The sequence below is a fragment of the Pseudonaja textilis genome, chromosome 2 (assembly GCF_049901715.1).
Source record: "Pseudonaja textilis isolate UNSWEBS1 chromosome 2, rPseTex1.2, whole genome shotgun sequence".
Classification (NCBI taxonomy): Eukaryota; Metazoa; Chordata; class Lepidosauria; order Squamata; family Elapidae; genus Pseudonaja; species Pseudonaja textilis.
In genome coordinates, this window is record NC_141991.1 from 250,673,401 (window position 1) to 250,691,826 (window position 18,426).

The following is an 18,426-nucleotide window of genomic DNA, read 5'->3' on the forward strand; positions in this document are numbered from 1 at the left end:
TGACACCACAGTAGCATCCCTGGATGCTTTAAAAGAAAGATTATCCAACCTTGGACAAAAAAAGACACAACACAAAAACCTGAACATCCAATAGCTACAAACCACATCTCTACCCAACAACCACAACCCAATCCACAAAAAAACATAAATAAGACAAATAATGATATCCCAATCCCCATCAGAGAAGCTGTTAAGTGCGAACGGAAATGTCCAAATGCCATCTTATTTGGTCTAGAGGACATCAGTGATAATGATGACATCACAACTGTCTGAAACATCATCAATGATTATTAAGCATCAACCATCTCCCCTGATGAAATACTTGACATTTTCCACATTGGCCGAGAGCTCAGAAACAGAGATGGCTCTGTGGTCCCACGCTTCTGCAGGGTCATTTGCAAAAATGAATCAAGCAAACATAAATTCATTTATACTATAAATTCACTTGCCAAAAGCAACACCAACCATAAGAACCTCCATTCTCGCCCTGACCTAACCATACAGCGATGTGCCTGCTCCCATGTACTCCACACAGAACTCAAAAAACGTCTAGACAATGGAGAGAAGGATCTGTACATTAACTACCATGCTGATTGTAGCAAAAGTAAGTCACACAATCTGCAACTCAGCTTTAACCTTCAACCACAACCCTGCTTCAACCAATCCACCATCACCCAAGACTAGGCATGCACTCCCCTAACTACCTCAATTCCAACTAGAGCTGGCCTTAAATGCAAGCTATTCAATGCAAGAAGCCTTGTGAATAAAATACCCGAATTTCTCCTCTTACTAAATATGGCTAAATTTGACATCATATTTGTCTGTGAAACATGGCTCAACACATCTCTCCCTGACTCCATTACCACAGTAAGAGACTATCATGTTTACCGATCAGATCATGAAATCCATAGAGGAGGTGGTGTTGCTATCTTCTATAAAAAGTCCTTACATCTAAAAAACATCCAAGTTACCCAGGAGCTTGCTCTTCCTGAGACCATCATCTGTGAACTATCCTTAAATATCACATTTTGATTCTTACTATGTTACAGAGCCCCTGATTATGACATCGAACATGTAAACAAGCTAAATTCACTACTAACATGGGCAACATCCTGCCCACACGCTTTTATCTTTTTTGGTGACTTCAATCTACCTCATATTAACTGGACCCTAAACGAATGTACAACTGAACCCATACATGCAACCTTCTACAATGCTGTAACAAATCTGGGACTGGAACAACTAGTAACCAACAACACTAGACTTAACAACTGCCTCGATCTCATCTTCTGCAATAGTTTGAATTTAATTTATGGAATAAAAACTAAAGAACCCTTTTCCAACAGTGACCACAATATGGTTGATTTTTGTCTAAACATACGTCCACACAAAATCATCACAATGACGTAGTCCCCAATTATAACCTCAAAAAAGGCAACTATGATTTTTTTTTTTTAGTAAAGTTTTATTGAGTTTACTTATTGAAAACAAATAAAACATCTTATTTGAGTGAAGCATGGTTCCAGGTTATCACATTTCCATACAGATACAATTTCATATACATATTCATCTTATGTATTCAACTTCGTATCTTATTACTCTTTTTCCAACTTCTCACTATTTGTCCCTTTACTTCTCTTAATTTTCTTATCTCATTTTCTTCTTATTCAATTGTATTTCTTTTACCTAAATTTCTGTCTCTTTTTATTCATTGTATTTATATTTTCATCTGTCATGTTTACAATTTCATATGTTCTCTTCCAACATTCTTAAGAAGCAAAATTGCAATCGAAGTTCAACACCTTTAAATCTTATTGATATTATCATATGAAATCTCACTAAACATTGAATTTGTGAATTCTAAAATTATAACATTCAAATTTCTAATATCTATTTTATATCATGTAAATCTCATCACTCAGACTCTGCTTGGTGCTTCCCCTTGAAAATGTAAAAGAAAAATTCAAAAAACATAGCAAGATAGATAGATAGATAGATAGATAGATAGATAGATAGATAGATAGATAGATAGATAGATAGATCGCTCTTTGGTTATTTGGGTTTCCTCCCACGTAAGATTGGAAGTATCTAGGCAATGTTTCGATGAAGTCTCATTCATCATCTTCTGTTCAGTTACAATGTATCCTGGGAGTCTTTTCAAAGTTTCACTGTTAATTCTCTTTATTTTTCCAGGTGGCACTTCATTTTTCCATTATTCCAAGTCCCACCCTTTTGCCTCCACTCTTCTCCTTTTTAGGGCTTTAAAATGACCAAGAAAAAATGTTTATTCTCCTTTTGACACTTAGATTTCAGCTTATTAGTGTCAAAATAGATTAATATAAATTTCTTTCCATACCATTTGTAATTGTCAATATAAAGGTACAAAAAGGGTTTTTAACTTCCTTTGCTCTCTCCTTTACCGCTTAAATACTTCTTTCAGAAGTATCCCTCTAGGTACCTTTAGATTCAGGGTACCTTGCTTAGATGTTCTCTGTTGTTTAGCCCGGTCTGTCCTGCCTTCCTCTTGTCTTCCTCTTGCACAACCTTATCCAGTTGGGTTCTTCTTTGAGGTGGCCATTTCTGACCACTGCTGCAACCGCCTTTGGAGAAGGGAGTTTAGGCCAGCCAAGGAGGAGAGATGTGGCTCCCCTCCACTCAGCTAGAAATCTCCCCCATCTTCACCACCTCTACGGGGTGGCTTCAGCCCTGAATCCAAAGGATCAGGGGGCTCCAGCGGCGAGCACAGATCAAAACCATGCATGATTGCGGACTTCGGTCTGTTGCTGAAGAGACCCAAACCGGAAGTCAGGCAACTATGCTCTTATAGACAGTGATCTCTCATCCCTTGATTGGCAATCTCTATTCACTGGATGCAATACTGTGGAAGACCATTACAACATATTTTTACTTGAAGTCAAAAGAGTCATCAAACTATATGTACCAATAACAACTCCCCCCCCAAAAAAAAAAAGCAGGTTTCCCATAACAATAAGAAAACTCAATCTAAAAAGAAATCACTCTGGTGGAAAAACAAATCTGGTCACATTGCCAAGTTCAAAAGCCGATACAAAACTTTATGCCACCAGATAAAGACTGAAAGCACCAATTATCACATTAAACAAGAAGAAAGCCTTCTATGCACCAATTCCACCTGCACTTTTTACAATTTTGTAAACAACAAACTAAAAGACTCAAGATCCATCCCACCCCTGATAGGACCTAATGGTAAAGACTGTGACCATGACACCATTAAAGCCAACATCTTTAATACATTCTTTGGCTCAGTATTTGTAAACAGCAATGGATCATGCCCAGTATTTCCTAGCCGAACCACAGAAAACCACAATGATCTAATACATATCGATTTTACAGAAGACAATGTTGAAAAAGCACTGCGCAATCTAAAACCATCCCTATCTATTGGACCGGATGGAATATGTGCCTACTTCTTAAAAAAGCTATCCACTGCCATAGCAAAACCTCTAAGCATAATCTTTGATAACCTCTAAGCATAATCTTTTCAAACTTGGGAGCATCCTATCAAATTCTGTACCTGTCAATAGGGTGTCCCCCAAGGCAGTGTTCTAGGACCAACTCTCTTCATACTCTACATAAATGACCTCTGTGATCACATTAAGAGCAACTGCGTTCTCTTCGCTGATGATGTAAAGCTGTTCAATACCATAGACAATACTGCTACCCTTCAAAAAGATCTTAAGTATGTATATACTTATACCTATTATCTTGTAAGCGATTGACAAATAAAATAAAAATAAATAAATAATACAGACTTTATAAATAGTGGTCAGTGTTGAGGAGGGTGGTGGCTTTGTTTAGCAGAGTGATGGCTTTCAGGAAGAAACTGTCCTTGTATCTAGTGGTTCTGGTATGCAGTGCTCTATAGCATCATTGTGATGGAAGGAGTTGAAATAATTTATGTCCAGGATGTGAGGGGTCTGTAGAAATTTTCACAGCTATACAAGTCCTCGATGGAAGGAAGGTTGGTAGTAACTGTTTCTTCTGCAGTCCTAATTACTCTCTGAAGTCTGTGCCTGCTGTCCTGTTGGGTTGCAGAACCAAACCAGACACTTATAGAGGTACAGATGACAGACTCAAGAATTCCTCTGTAGAACTGGATCATCAGCTCCTTGGGCAGTTTGAGCTTCCTGAGTTGGCGCAGAAAGAACATTCTTTGTTGTGGGTTTTTGATAATGTTTTTGATGTTAGGTGTTCATTTTAGGTCTTGTGATATTGTAGAACCTAGAAATTTGAATGTCTCTCCATGGTATCAGTCCTGACATGTTTTGGTGACCCCATGCTTCCATTCAAGAATTGTAGAGAACAACACTTAATCTCTAATACAATCCAAAATGAACTTTTCAGGTATCCTTGATGGAAGCTCCCTAAGGGCAGAGCTGAGGCTGGGCTCTAAGATTACATTGACCATCAGATATTTAAGGACTCAGAGCAGATCATAATGACCTTTTCTTTGAATAGTTCACCAAACACTTTCAAGGAAAGCAAAGAATCGGATTCAGCACCCCAGGATTTTTTTTCTCTCTCTCTCTCAGTTTCTTCCCGTTCTTTCTGTTTATAATATTGCTTTGCATGCAATAAAAGGGAGAAAAACTATCTGGAGAGATCTGAAAGACCAGGGAAGCATTAGCTTTACAGCTAATCTGATTAAGCATATTTCTACACAGACTTATGGGACGCTAGCGGCTCATAAGGTATTTATTAGCAAAGTTTATGTGGCAACATCAAGGAAAAAGTTATAGAAGGCAAATTAGGAAGGGGGGAAATCGTAAGCGCATAACCAACAGAGGAAGCGAGAGAAGAATCATGTTTTTCTCCTCTTCCTTGGCAGCTTCAGTTGAAATCATAAGTGGAATGCAGGTAGCCCTCAACCTACATAATAACAGTTGGAAGGGACCTTGGAGATCTTCTAGTCCAACCCCCCTAGTTAAAGTAGGAGACCCTATATCATTCCAGACAAGTGGCTGCCCACTCTCTTCTTGAAAGCCTCCAGTGAGGAGCACCCACAATTTCTGAAAGTAAGCTGTTCCATTGGTTAATTTTTCTCACTAACAAGAAATTTCTCCTTAATTCTAGGTTGCTTCTCTCCTTGATTAGTTTCCATCCATTGCTTTTTGTCTTGCTTTCTGATGCTTTGGAAAATAGTTTGACCCCCCCGAATATTTGAACACTGCTATCATATCATCCCTGGTCCTTCTTTTCTCTAGATTAGACAAATCCAATTCTGCAACTATTCTTCATATGTTTTAGTCTCCAGGCCCTTAATCAACTTAGTTGCTCTTTTCTGTAGTCTTTCCAGAGTCTCAACATTGTTTTTATTCTACAGTGATCTAAAGTGGATGCAGTATTCTATATGCATACTGCATGTATCCATGTACACATCCATATACAATACTGGATACAATAATCTACATGCATATAGATGGATCCAGTAAATGACCGCATTGGAGCCTGTCTTTTATATTCATATATTGCGGTAGTTGTAAATAAAGTCGATCGTGTCCCCAGATTAATGTTATGAGCTTTTGGTGGGGTTTATTAAAGCCATAAAGCAAACACAAAATTCCCCATTCCATGAGGAATTCTTGGAGTTGAGTTCAACATATCTTAATGTTGCCAAGGTTAAGATACACTGGTCCAATGCATCGGTCAGCTTTGGAAGCCATATTAGCACCAGAAGCTTCCATGTTGCCATATTCTTGAGCTTGGGAAGTTGGGAGGGGGGATTTCATGGAGTGGTTAGATATAATAGCGTCCTTTTTTAAAGTCAAGGTCATGTTATTCCTGCACCTGGCTGAGGAGGAGTAGAGGGGAAGTCTCAAAGTAAGACTGATGGTGATTGGGGCATGTGATGGAATGATAGGTGAAGGGGGTGGATTTGTAATATTTTGCTTATTGGAGGAACACCTGGAACTTTCAGACTCAGGTTTTCCCAGATATGCCAGTATAACTACTCTAATAAAAGGAAACTTTGAGAAAATGCCTGTCTCAGAGTTTTTAATTGGAGTTGAGTTTTCCTGGGACCCTGACAGCAACATTATTGGACAGAATTCTTACATTCCTCAGATTGATTTGATTTAAATGTTTGTTTTGTCACCACATTATAAAAAAAGGATGTTGAGACTCTAGAAAAAGAACAGAGAAGAACAACCAGGATGATTAGGGGACTGGAGACTTAGGCATATGAAGAACGGTTACAGGAACTGGGCATGTCTAGTCTAGTGAAGAGAAGGACCAGGGGAGACATTATAGCGGTCTTCCAATATTTGAAGGGCTGCCACAGAGAGGAGGAAGGGGGTCAATCTATTTTCTAAAGCGCCTGAAGGCCAGACAAGGAATAATGGATGGAAACTGAACAAGGAGAGACTCAACCTGGAAATAAGGAGAAACTTTTTGACAGGGAGAACAATGAACCCATGGAACAGCTTGCCCTCGGAAGTTGTGGAAGCGCCATCACTTGAGACTTTCAAGAAGAGGTTGGACTGCCCTTTGTCAGAAATGGTGTAAGGTCTCCCGCTCATGCAGGGGGGTGGACTAGATGACCTATAAGGTACCTTCCAACTCTGATTATATGTTATCTGTTGAATAAAATCTCGTTCAAATCTATGTTAAGAACAATAGAGACTGTACTTACACACATACACACTAAAATGCAAAAATGCAAGATATATAAAACACCTACCCCCCCCCCAAACAAAGGTAAGTAATAGATAACAGAATAACAGAGTCGGAAGGGACTTTGGAGGTCTTCTAGTCCAACTCCCTGCTCAAGCAGGAGACCCTGTACCACTTCAGACAAATGGCCATCTAGTCTCTTCTTAAAAGCCTCCAGTGTTGGAGCACCCACACCTTCTGGAAGCAAGTAATTGCACTGATTAATTGTTCTCGCTGTCAGGAAATTTCTCTTTAGTTCTAGTTTGCTTCTCTCCTTGATTAGTTTCCATCCGTTGTTTCTTCTCCTGCCTTTTTTTTTTTTTTGGTGCTTTGGAGAATAGGTTCATCTCCTTCTTCTTTATGGCAGCTCTTCTAATATTGGAAGACTGCTATCATGTCACCTCAGTCCTTTTGTTTTACTGCACTAGACATACCCATTTCCTGCAATCGTTCTTTTTAAATTTCTAAATTTTGATTAAAGTCAAACTTTTAATGTACTCAGGACAGGCAAGACATTGCCTGGCCTTTTAAGGATGTGTTCCTTAAAAATGCACACCATTTCAAATAATGACTCCATATTGTTAGAAAGTTAACCCACAAGCAGGAAAAAAAAAGACATTTTCTCGAAAGACGGTGTAAACCTGAACATGAAATTAGACATTGTTTGAATAGGAACCTGATTGGAATGTCTACATCAGATAAGGAACTAGACCTTTAAAAATAGAGATCATTCTATGCACTTTGATTAAATACATATCGCTATTTCAATTTTACTGTATACTGGTTCATCTTTGATAGATTTGCTGATTTAAAAATCGATAAAAATAATACAAATTTACAAGCAAAAAGAAAAGAGGACGATCCAATAAAGGTATTTTTTTTTAAAAAAAAAATCATGATCCTGATCATTTTGCAGCTCTACAATGAGTTTTTATTGTTCACACGTGTAATTTAATGGATTATCTGGAAAGAATATGAACAACAAACAATATATATATCTATATATATTGTAAAAGTCTGCTGTACATAACAAAGACGAGTTTCATAGGATTAAATATTCTAGCATAGATGTCTTCTAGAAAGGGTGTGTAGTTATACTGAATAACTAACACACACACACACCGCACACGCACGTGTGTGTGTGTGTGTGTGTGTGTGTGTGTGTGTGTGTGTATATATATATATATATATATATATATATATATATATATATTCATTCTGAGGTTTTTGGTATTTGTATGTGGATCTTTGGTTATTGGGTTTTCTCCCACGTAAAATTGGAAGTATCTGGGCGACGTTTCAATGAAGTCTCATTCATCATCTTCAGGCTTGTGTCTTCAGCTTTGTGTCTTCGGCTCTGAGAAGCACAAAGCCGAAGACACAAGCCTGAAGATGATGAATGAGTCTTCATCAAAACGTTGCCTAAATACTTCCAATTTCTACGCGGAGAAAACTCGAATAACCAAAGATCCACATACAAATACCTGCAGAACCTCAGAAAAATATATATGTGGATCTTTGGTTATATATATATATATGTTTTCTTAAGTTTTCAGGTACTTACATGTATGGTATTCAGCTTTGTTCGGGTATTTTCCCACATTATTGTAGCTGTGCTTTTAAAGTTGTAGCAACGTTTCAGCAAAATCTCATCTGCCATCATCAGGCTTCTCACACAATACAGAAGCCTGATGATGGCAGATGAGATTCTGCCGAAACATTGCTACAACTTTAAAAACACAACTACAATGACGTGGAAAAATCCCCGAACAAAGCTGAATACCATACACACACACACACACACACACACACATATATATTGAATTTTCTGCACAAATTTGAATAACTGTCCAGAATGCAGGAGTTTCAAAAAGAGTTTTTGGTGTGTTGTACTACAGGTAAACAAATAACAACAGAAATCTTGTGAGATTTTCAAATGGTGTGAACATTCAGCCTATTGGCGGGATATTTCAACATAAAGCAAAAGTTTCAGTCAAGAAAGGATGCGAAAAATACGACGGAGGTGTACAAAATTAATCGATGGCATAATGAAAAAAGGACATTGTCAGGGGAAGGCGCAACCACTATCCAGATGAATTCGGACATATTGACACAAACTTGTAGTGTTGTATATATATAAATATAGTTAACAATTCAAATTTATAGTAGTCTTTGTCATCGTCCAGAAAGAGAAAACGTAACAATAGTCAGGAACATAGAAACCTCATGAGGTAAATTAAACAGTATATAGGACACACGCAAGAAAAAAGGAGGGAAAAAAGGGAAATGCCCCCTATATCCTTACAGCAACCAATCATGGCGTAAATTGCCTCATGCATGAGTTAGCACTTTCTAATTAATCAGCTACAACTATTATGTCCTATTGTATGGACCTATTGTACATTTATTGTTCCCACTAGTAAATTCAAAATCCAAATAGAAACACCAGTTTCCTCTTTCCAAAATACTAAAAGCCACGTAATTGAGTCCTGGAAAAATCAGGACAGATAAACAGAAGTTTTTGTTTTGTTTTGTTTTGTTTTATTCTGTTCTGTTTTGTTGTTTACCCAACATGAATATCTGATTTATCCATATTGTTAAAAGGAGAGTGAGTTTTGGGTGTTAAATGCCATCTAAGTTTGATGCGGACAGTTGAATGGATCCTTGCTGATTCTCTCTCGTTTTTGTGGACTGCTTCCATTTTATTTAATGGACTTCAAAGGGAGCCGAAGAAGATTCCAGTTTGCAATCTTTCACCTCACGATCAATAGTCTGTTCGGAGCAGTTTTAGGAGCACCACATTTCTTGCATGGGTTACAAAACAGGCGTTTTTATTTACCCGTGTCTATGTGTGCTTGATTTATACCCAACCTTTCTAGACTTCAGTGAGCAATCAAGGCAGCTAATAAAATTGAAGAAGAAAAACAAACCGTAAAAAGTGAGAAACACAGACTGAAATGAACGAGCAGACATCGGTATTGAACAATTAAGAAACTAATAAAAGAGTGGAATCTTTGGTAGATTTCCTAGAGGAAATGAAAGAGAGAAGGGGGAAAACGTAATGTGGAGGAAATAACATTTTGTACTCTTTAACACAATCACTAACAAATTTGCACACCAGATAACCATTTTTTTGACGTGGGGAGACAGGATATCTTCAAAAGGGTCTTTTCTATAGATCTTAATAACCAAACACAATCCTGTTCGGTTTGGGTCATTTTTTTTATTGAGTGATCGATTTGTATCCCATTTTACAGACAATTCAAGATGGCAAATATATTCAGCACATCTTCCTCTTCTTATTTTAGGCTGAGAAAGAAGGACTGGCCTTAAGTCACCCTGCTGGTGTTCTTAGCTAAGGCAGAACTAGAACTCACAGTCCCTTGGTGATTGGTCCAAAGTCACCCAGCTGGGTGACTAAGGTGGTACTAGGCATCACAGTCTCCTAGTTTTTAGCCTGGTGCTTTAATCACTAGACCAAACTGGCTCAATCCCTAAACCTTTCACTGCCTTAAAACTCAGCACCTAAACTTAAAAATTCTTTGCTACGAACATCTACCCACCGATATTGATTTCTCAGTGAAAGAGAAATGACATGACCTATGCGCTTTGGCTCAGTTTGCAGTGGCTGCAATCATTTTTTAAAGACAACACATAAAGTAAATATTAATCTAAAAAGCAGCTAAGACAGGTGAGAAAAATTTTTTTTTTCCTACAGACCATAAGCGCCAGAACCTAAGTAGTGTACTGTTGGATGAGACCCCCTATCCCATCTAATCCAGCAACCTGTTCTTACAGTGGCCAAACAGCTACAGAAGGAAGTCAACCAATGACCTTCAGAGGCACTCAAACTGAAGTCCTCATGCTGGCCACTTGACCAAATAGCCAACTAAGAGAAAAGGGGTCATTGATTCATTGAACACTAATTGAAAACTAATTTCCAAAAGCACAGAATTCAAGTGCAATTGTAAATTGCAACAGTTGGGGAAAGTGTTTGAAGGGGAGGCTGAGAGGGACTGAATTCTTGTGGTGCAGTACAATGTAACATTCTGCTCTGTTTACACCTTCAAGGCAGGGGTGGGATTCTACAGGTTCACACCTATTCTCTAGAACCAGTTGTAAACATTCTAAGCAGTTCAGAGAACCGGTTGTTAGAAGAAATTACTGGCCTAATCCTGAAAGGCAAGCAGGAAGGAAGCAATCTGGTGTTGCTTACAGAAACTGCCTCTCCGTTAACCCTTATTACATTCTTCGTAGGACTAGAATTCCTGTCTCAGGAACTTCTCTAGAGTTTTTTTTCCCTTCATTTGCTGATACTTTGCTTGTGTCGAGTGACCATTTAAAGTTACAACGGCACTGAAAAAAGTGACTTGTGACCATTTTTCGTACTTGCAACTGTTGCAGCATCCCCACAGTCACGAGAGGCCAGGCGAGGAGATGCATGCCTCAATGTGAGTGATGTTGACTTGGCCACGCCCAGCCAATAACATGACCACCAAGCCATGTCCACCCAGTCACAGGACCACCAAGCCATGCCCACTACCTAAGCCACACCCGCTGAACCGGTTGTTAAAAATTTTGAATCTCATCACTGCTTCAGGTCAACTAGTCCAACCCCCTGCCCAAGCAGGAGACCTTGCACCCTTTCTGACAAATGGCAGTCCAATCTCTTCTTGAAAGTCTCAAGTGATGGTGCTCCCACAACTTCCAAGGGTAAGCTTGTTCCATTGGTTGATTGTTCTCACTTCCAAATCCTCTGTTTTGTCATTTCCAATTCCTCTGTTTTGGATGTAGGAGGGGATGTAAGGTTAGGAACCTATAAATTAGCAGAATAACTAAGTTGGAAAGGGACCTTGGAGGTCTTCTAGTCCAACCTCCTGCTCAAGCAAGAGATCCTATGACATTTCAGACAAATGGTTGTCCAATCTCTTCTTAAAAACCTCCAATGTTGGAGCACCCACAACTTCTGGCGGGAAGTCATTCCACTGATTATTTGTTTTGTCAGGAACCTTCTCCTTAGTTCTAGGTTTCATCTCTCCTTGATTATTATCATTATGGTTGGTTGCATAGTCAACCAGCTGTTCACATTGGAATTGTCATTTTAGCCACCTATTGAGGCCTTGTCAAGGACTTGGGATAAGCAGATGTGGATGCTTGATGTGTTACAGGTATCATCATAGGATGTAAGCTGTTCTGAGTAAAGCTGCCTCAGGCAATTGACCGATGGTGAAATTATCAATGCAATGGAATTCAAATGGTCCAGATGTTTAGGGATTGAACCCAAGGTGACTATTACTATTGGTAGTACCTTTGGTATTTTTTTTTTCACTGTCATTCTACTTCTACTCGCAATTTTTTTTTTCCCTTTTGTGATCTTCTCCAGTTTTTTCTCTTTTACTCTGCTGTCTCTGGGTACTGCCACATCCACTATTCAGACATTTTGTCTTTCTTATCGGCAATTGTTAAGTCTCAGGGCTGAGCATTATTATTATGCTTGGTTGCTTAATCAGCCAGATATTAAGACTGCGTTTGGCATTTTATCCACCTGTCAAGTCCTTCCCAAAGACCTGGGATAGGCAGATGTGGATGTTTGATGACGTCGTAAGCTGTTCCATATTTTTACTATTATTTCCTTTAAGCCTTTTGAAAGCTTTCCCGTCAAACTTCTTCTCATCTCCAATGGAAAAGAATTGTCTTCAAATTTCAGCCCCCACCCCCAAAAAAAAAAAAAAGCTGGAGACCACAAATATCTCAGAACTGGTAAATTGCTCACTTACTATTCTTGATCCATATTTCCCAAGAAGAATGAAAGATCAGCTGACAAGCATCAGGCGAAGGAATATTGTTGCAAAGGAGAAATCCTGGCTCTCGTGTTGAATGTTTTCTGAACATTCGATTTTATCTGAGATATATCTCCATCCAATTTTTTTTTTTCTGAGCAATGACACTAATGCCCATTTACACATCTTTTTTCAAAAAAATAAAAAAAAATGTTCACATCTGTGATTTCCTGGTTCAGCCAGCAGTTGTGATTTTCTTAGAAGTAAGATAAGTTTTTTTCCCATATGATGTACAGTTCTTCAAGTTTGCCATTAATCTTAGAGGTAAGAAATCTTTCCAAAGGCAATTTTGACCATGTCAGAGTTCCAATCATTTTAAAACAGGGCATGGCAAAGTTTTACTAGTAACAAGGTCTTTGAAGGACACCACAACTATTTCTTTTAGTTATAGCTGGCAATTTGTATTTTTATAGGCTTTATTCATATTATAGACATCTTTTTTGTATTGTTTTATTTTTAGCATTGCAAGTCAACCAGAGTCATCTCGTGGTATGATGGTGGCAAACAAAATTTAATAAATAAACTGTTCCTTTAAAACTTTTTGTCCTGAAAGGCACACCTATATTAATTAAACTTCAATAATTTTAATCTAGAGGTTAGGGTTATATACAATTATATACAATCATCTATTTTTTCCCCATATCTTTTTCTTCTTCTTTGCAAATTATTTTATCGACAGGACAATTTTCCTTCTCTGGTTTATTCTTTGGAATATGAAAAAGTAATCCATTTTACTTCTGTATTGTGGTCAGAACATAAGACAATATATTCATTCCATCATCCTGAACCAGCCACATTCTCATTGGTCCACTTGCAAATTCAGTTCATCTCATTCCCAACATTTGAATATATTTTCTTTTTAAGAAATTCACGTATGCATATATATAATTTGCATTTTAGTGCACATTTCTCCAAATCGGCATTGCAATTTCCTCCAAAGTACCCTTTTGTGTAAATTATTTTCCATTATATGACTGACTTTGGTTGCATTAAATACATGAATATATGTATTTTTGCAGCAAATTGTTCCTCGCACGTGCAGTTTGGTGGCTTTCTTTTAAAAGGAAAAAAAAACCTACCTTACAAAATTCAGCTGCAAGCAACTGTTCAAAGGATAACTCAGTTTTGATTTATTTATCAGGGGTTTTTTTTATTAAAAAAAATAGATATAGTTCAAAGGCATCCGTTTCCTTCCTGATTGGGGTGTAAATAGCTCTTTGAAGGTCTCCGCCCTCTTTCTGCAGAGAGCAAATGGGTGGATCATTTTCAACTCCTTCTCTGGGGAAAAAAAAAGACATTCTCCAGCAATTTTTCAAAGACATAATTTTTATGTACTAGCATCAATAGGCCAAATTGTAGGGTGGAGAGCTGGAGGTTGTTTAATGGAAACATAAAAATCCAGGAATTCATAAAGTCTGCAAACTGTTAAAAAGAGGAAAGATACACCATTTCATCTCCTTTCGTCCTTGAGATCATTTAGAAAGAGGCTTTATTTTTTTCTTTCAAGGTAACTTCCAACTGTTGTTAGTTCAGAAAAGTGCAGTGCTGGGAACAGCTGGGATAGCCATAGCAATAGCACTTAGACTAATATATCACTTTACGGTGCTTTACAGCCTTCTCTAAGCAGTTTACAGGGTCAGCCTCTTGCTCCCAACAATCTGGGTCCTCATTTTTCCCACCTCGGAAGGACGGAAGGCTAAGTCAACCTTGAGCCTGGTGTCATGCCCTTGGTAGAGTTGGACTCTGAGGGAGAGGAGGAACAGCTGACAGGGAGTGGAGGTGTGGGTCTGGAGGTTGAGGAGGAGGCTGGGGGAAGGCAGAGGCCAGCTGGGCAGAGGAAGAACCAGGGCCATCCCCTCTTCTTCCTAGGACACGCAGGGAGGAATGGAGAAGGAAACAACTTGGCTTACGAGAGAGGAAGCGGACACAATCCCCCTCATTAGTCGCAGCTGGGGAGAATATTATATGAGAGAGACTGTTACAACACAGTGTTGCCAGAAGCAAAGCGTGTTTTATTTTGGGCTGAAGTTATCTTGGTTGGCGTCCTTCCAACAGACTGTGCTTTGTTATCTCCTTGAGGTTGGTAATTACTTATCCTGGTCCGTTGTGGAATTTCATTCATTGTAGTTTGTTTTAGGTTTTTTATTTCACCTCTATCTGCTCATTAAGTTCAGACTGTATTGCTTTCTTTTGAAGACTATTTTTGAATATGTTTTATCTCCAGCTGAGAATTATTGAATAGTGGGGCCAAGTTGGAGGCATTAAAGGACATTTATTTAAATTTTGGATTTTGTTATGTTTGGGTTACACTCCGGGTCATCACACCTGGTGAGATTCGAACTGCCAAATTGCAGGCAGACGGTAGAAATAACCTGCAGTACGGCACTCTAACCACTGTGCCACCACGGCTCAGTGCACAGAACCCTCAAACTCCCAATCTCTAGTCGAGTAATGAAGGCTCTGCAAGAAAGCAACCAAACTCAGAAAGCATCAAGTTTTGGAGTTCAAGTCTGCCTTAGTCATGAAAGGTGGCTGGGTGACTTTGGACCAATCTCCAGAAGATGGTGAGTTCTAATTCTTCTTTAGGTCTGAGAACTGGGTGGGTGACTTTGGACCAATCACCAGGAGATGATGTGACAAGCTTTTGTGAACAACTTCTTCTTCTTCTTCTTCTTCTTCTTCTTCTTCTTCTTCTTCTTCTTCTTCTTCTTCTTCTTCTTCTTCTTCTTCTTCTTCTTCTTCTTCTTCTTCTTCTTCTTCTTCTTCTTCTTCTTCTTCTTCTTCTTCTTCTTCTCCTCCTCCTCCTCCTCCTCCTCCTCCTCCTCCTCCTCCTCCTCCTCCTCCTCCTCCTCCTCCTTCTCTTCCTCCTCTCCACAAACCCCATCCCTTTCTAGCACTGATGATGTTACCTAATTGAGCAATGATACATCTACACAAAAGCAACCAAGGTCAGAAAGCATCAAGGACCACCTCTTCCACTTCCTCCAATCCCAACTAGCACCTAGTTTGGAAATGAAACATCTGCAAGAAAAACAACTAAGCTCAGAGAGCACCAAGGATCATCCAAAACAGCTATCTATGCTACTAACAGATAATATGCTCCGCTATTTATCGATGTTACTAATTGGCAGACACCACGTTGATGGCACATAATACATCAGTCAAATGATGCATATCATTATCTGAGCATGTAGAGATCAAGAATGGTGATGGTGTGTCACAACTGTCCTTCCATCCCAATCCAAATTAGGAGGAAATTAAGTTTAATGAAACAGAGTTAAAATATCTGCCTATATATGGAAGCACCCTGGTTTTGGCATACATGCACGCTATGCCCTATTTCTCAACAATGATTTATTTCTAGCTAGAAACCCTATTCCCCAGTGCAGTCTGTGAAATATTTCCAGGTGGCCTGAAGCAACAGAGGTGTTGTCCATACTGCATTTTCTCAGTCTACATTACCTACAGAATGGGGAATAAATTAACACTCTCCAAGGCTTTCTACATATTGGCTGAAAAATAGACAACAACTTCTTATGCTGTGCAAAATCCCTAAGCCTTCTTTGGAAACATTTCCATAAACTGCGCACATTCTGTCCTGTTTGAAGACAAATTATGGGTATATTTCCCCATGTGGACGATGTGTTATCCCTCTTTCTGTCTCTCTATTCTTAAACACAAGCCAGCTTCATCCAGTTCATGAAGTCCTAACAGTTAGTGTATCTAATTTATGTTTCCAGGGTTCTGCAAAGTTCTCCTTAATTTATTCCGTAAATTTCACATCTGTTAGACAGGATGTATTGAATCCCAGCTACTTGGGTTTGATTGATCCTGGTACTAGGGGTAATATGTTATCTTGTTACAGCAATATCTGGCAGGCATTTATTATAGATTTTTTTTAAGGGCAATGAGGCTCCACACACAACAGCCACCAAGTTTGCAAAATCCCAAAAGGTCAGGAAAGGAAAAAAAAAAAAGACCTTAAACATTCGATAAAGCTTGCTGGATGTAAAGAATGATTTGTGATAAATCCTTGATATTTGGAGCCAGAAGAAAAAGAAAAAAGTGGGATTTGGATATCAGAAAAAGGGCAATCTGTTTCTGAGATCTGCAGAAAACTCCTCGGTGGATTTCCAAAGAAGAAAGTCCTGTTCCATTAAAAAAAAAAAATCAACTTCTGGTCACCATGATACAATAAAAATATTGAGACCCTGGAACCTGTGCAGTGAAGACCAACAAGATGAACCATATGATAAACTGGGTGGAGTTAGGTATGTTTAGCCTATCGAAGAGAAGGATTAGGAAGGTCCTGATAGCAGTCTTCCAATATTTGAGGGATTATTCACAGAGAAGAGGGGATTTACTCATTCTCCAAATATGAAAGTAAATAACTAGCAGAGGTGAAGACATAAAGTAATGTCTGAAAGCATAACAAAGAGAGATCCAACCTAGAACTAAGGAGAAATGTCCTGACAGAGAGAAGGATTAACCAGTGGAATAGCTTACTTCCCAAAGTAATACTACATCCAGTTTTGGTCACCACGTTACAAAAAAGATGTTGAGACTTTGGAAAAAGTGCAAAGAGGACCAACTAAGATAATGAAAGGCTTGGAGACTAAAATGTATGAAGAATGGTGGCAGGATTTGGGTTTAGCTAATCTAGAGAAGAGAAGGACCAGGGTTGACATGATAGCAGTATTCTAGTATTTGAGAAGCAGCCACAAAGAGGAGGGTGTCAACTTACTTTCCAAAGCACCAAAAGACAGGACAAGAAACAATGGATGGAGGCTAATCAAGGAAAGAAGCAACCTGGAACTAAACTTTCTAACAGGGAGGACAATTAATCAGTGGAACAGCTTGCCTTCAGAAGTTGTAGGTGCTTCATCACTGTAGATTTTTAAGAAGAGATTAGACAGTCACTTATCTGAAATGGTATAGGATCTCCTGCTTGAGCAGGGGGGGTGGGCTAGAAGACCTCCAAGGTCCCTTCCAACTCTGTTATTGTGTTATTCCATTAAGTTGAGAAAGAGTGAGGAGAACTATCACTTGAAGAAAGGCATGGGAAGTTAGGAGAAGTGGTGGGATTCAAATTTTTTTACTACCAGTTCTGTGGGAGTGGCTTATTTTGTGGATGTGGCTCAGGGGGTCATGTGACTGACTGGGCATGGCCAAGTTAACATCACTGACTTCTTTGCCCTAATGACCTACAAAAAGAAGATATATAAAAAGGTAGTTTATTATTTCATGAACTTACTACTTAAATAAGAATAAAATAAGTACACAAAACAATGAAGAAAGTACACACAAGTGCTTACATAAGAACGATAAAAGTGCGGTGTTTCTTCAACGTCACTAACTTCTTTGGCCTAATAAATGACCTGCAGAAAGAAGATATATTTTGTTAAGTTTTTTATTTCGTGCATTTACTACTGAAATAAGAATAAAACAAATGCACATAAGCAATGAAGGAGGAGGTAAAATACATGAATAGAATCATCTCATGCAGATGTTTTCTGAAAAAAGTTATCTGCAATATTATCAGTAATAGAGAAAATCTGTAGAGCAGAAACAGTCTAAGTCAGTGCACCTCATAACACTACCTTTTCATTAAGCGATCGAATCCAATGAGCACTTAGTAATCAGAAAACCAGTAAGAGGTCAGTGCTTCACGCTTTGTGATCTTTAAAAGCTAGATAAAACCTTATCCAGGAGCAAGAAAGGATTATGGAATTATTGTCAAAGGTGGCTTAATATGATTATCAGATTAATTTTCAACAGTTTTAATCTGTCATTTATAAATGCATGCTTCAAAAGGAGCTAAAAGTCATCATCCGATTAAGCCATTAGGTCAAAGAAGAATAGAATCAAAGCCGGGATTAGAACATCAAAGGAACAA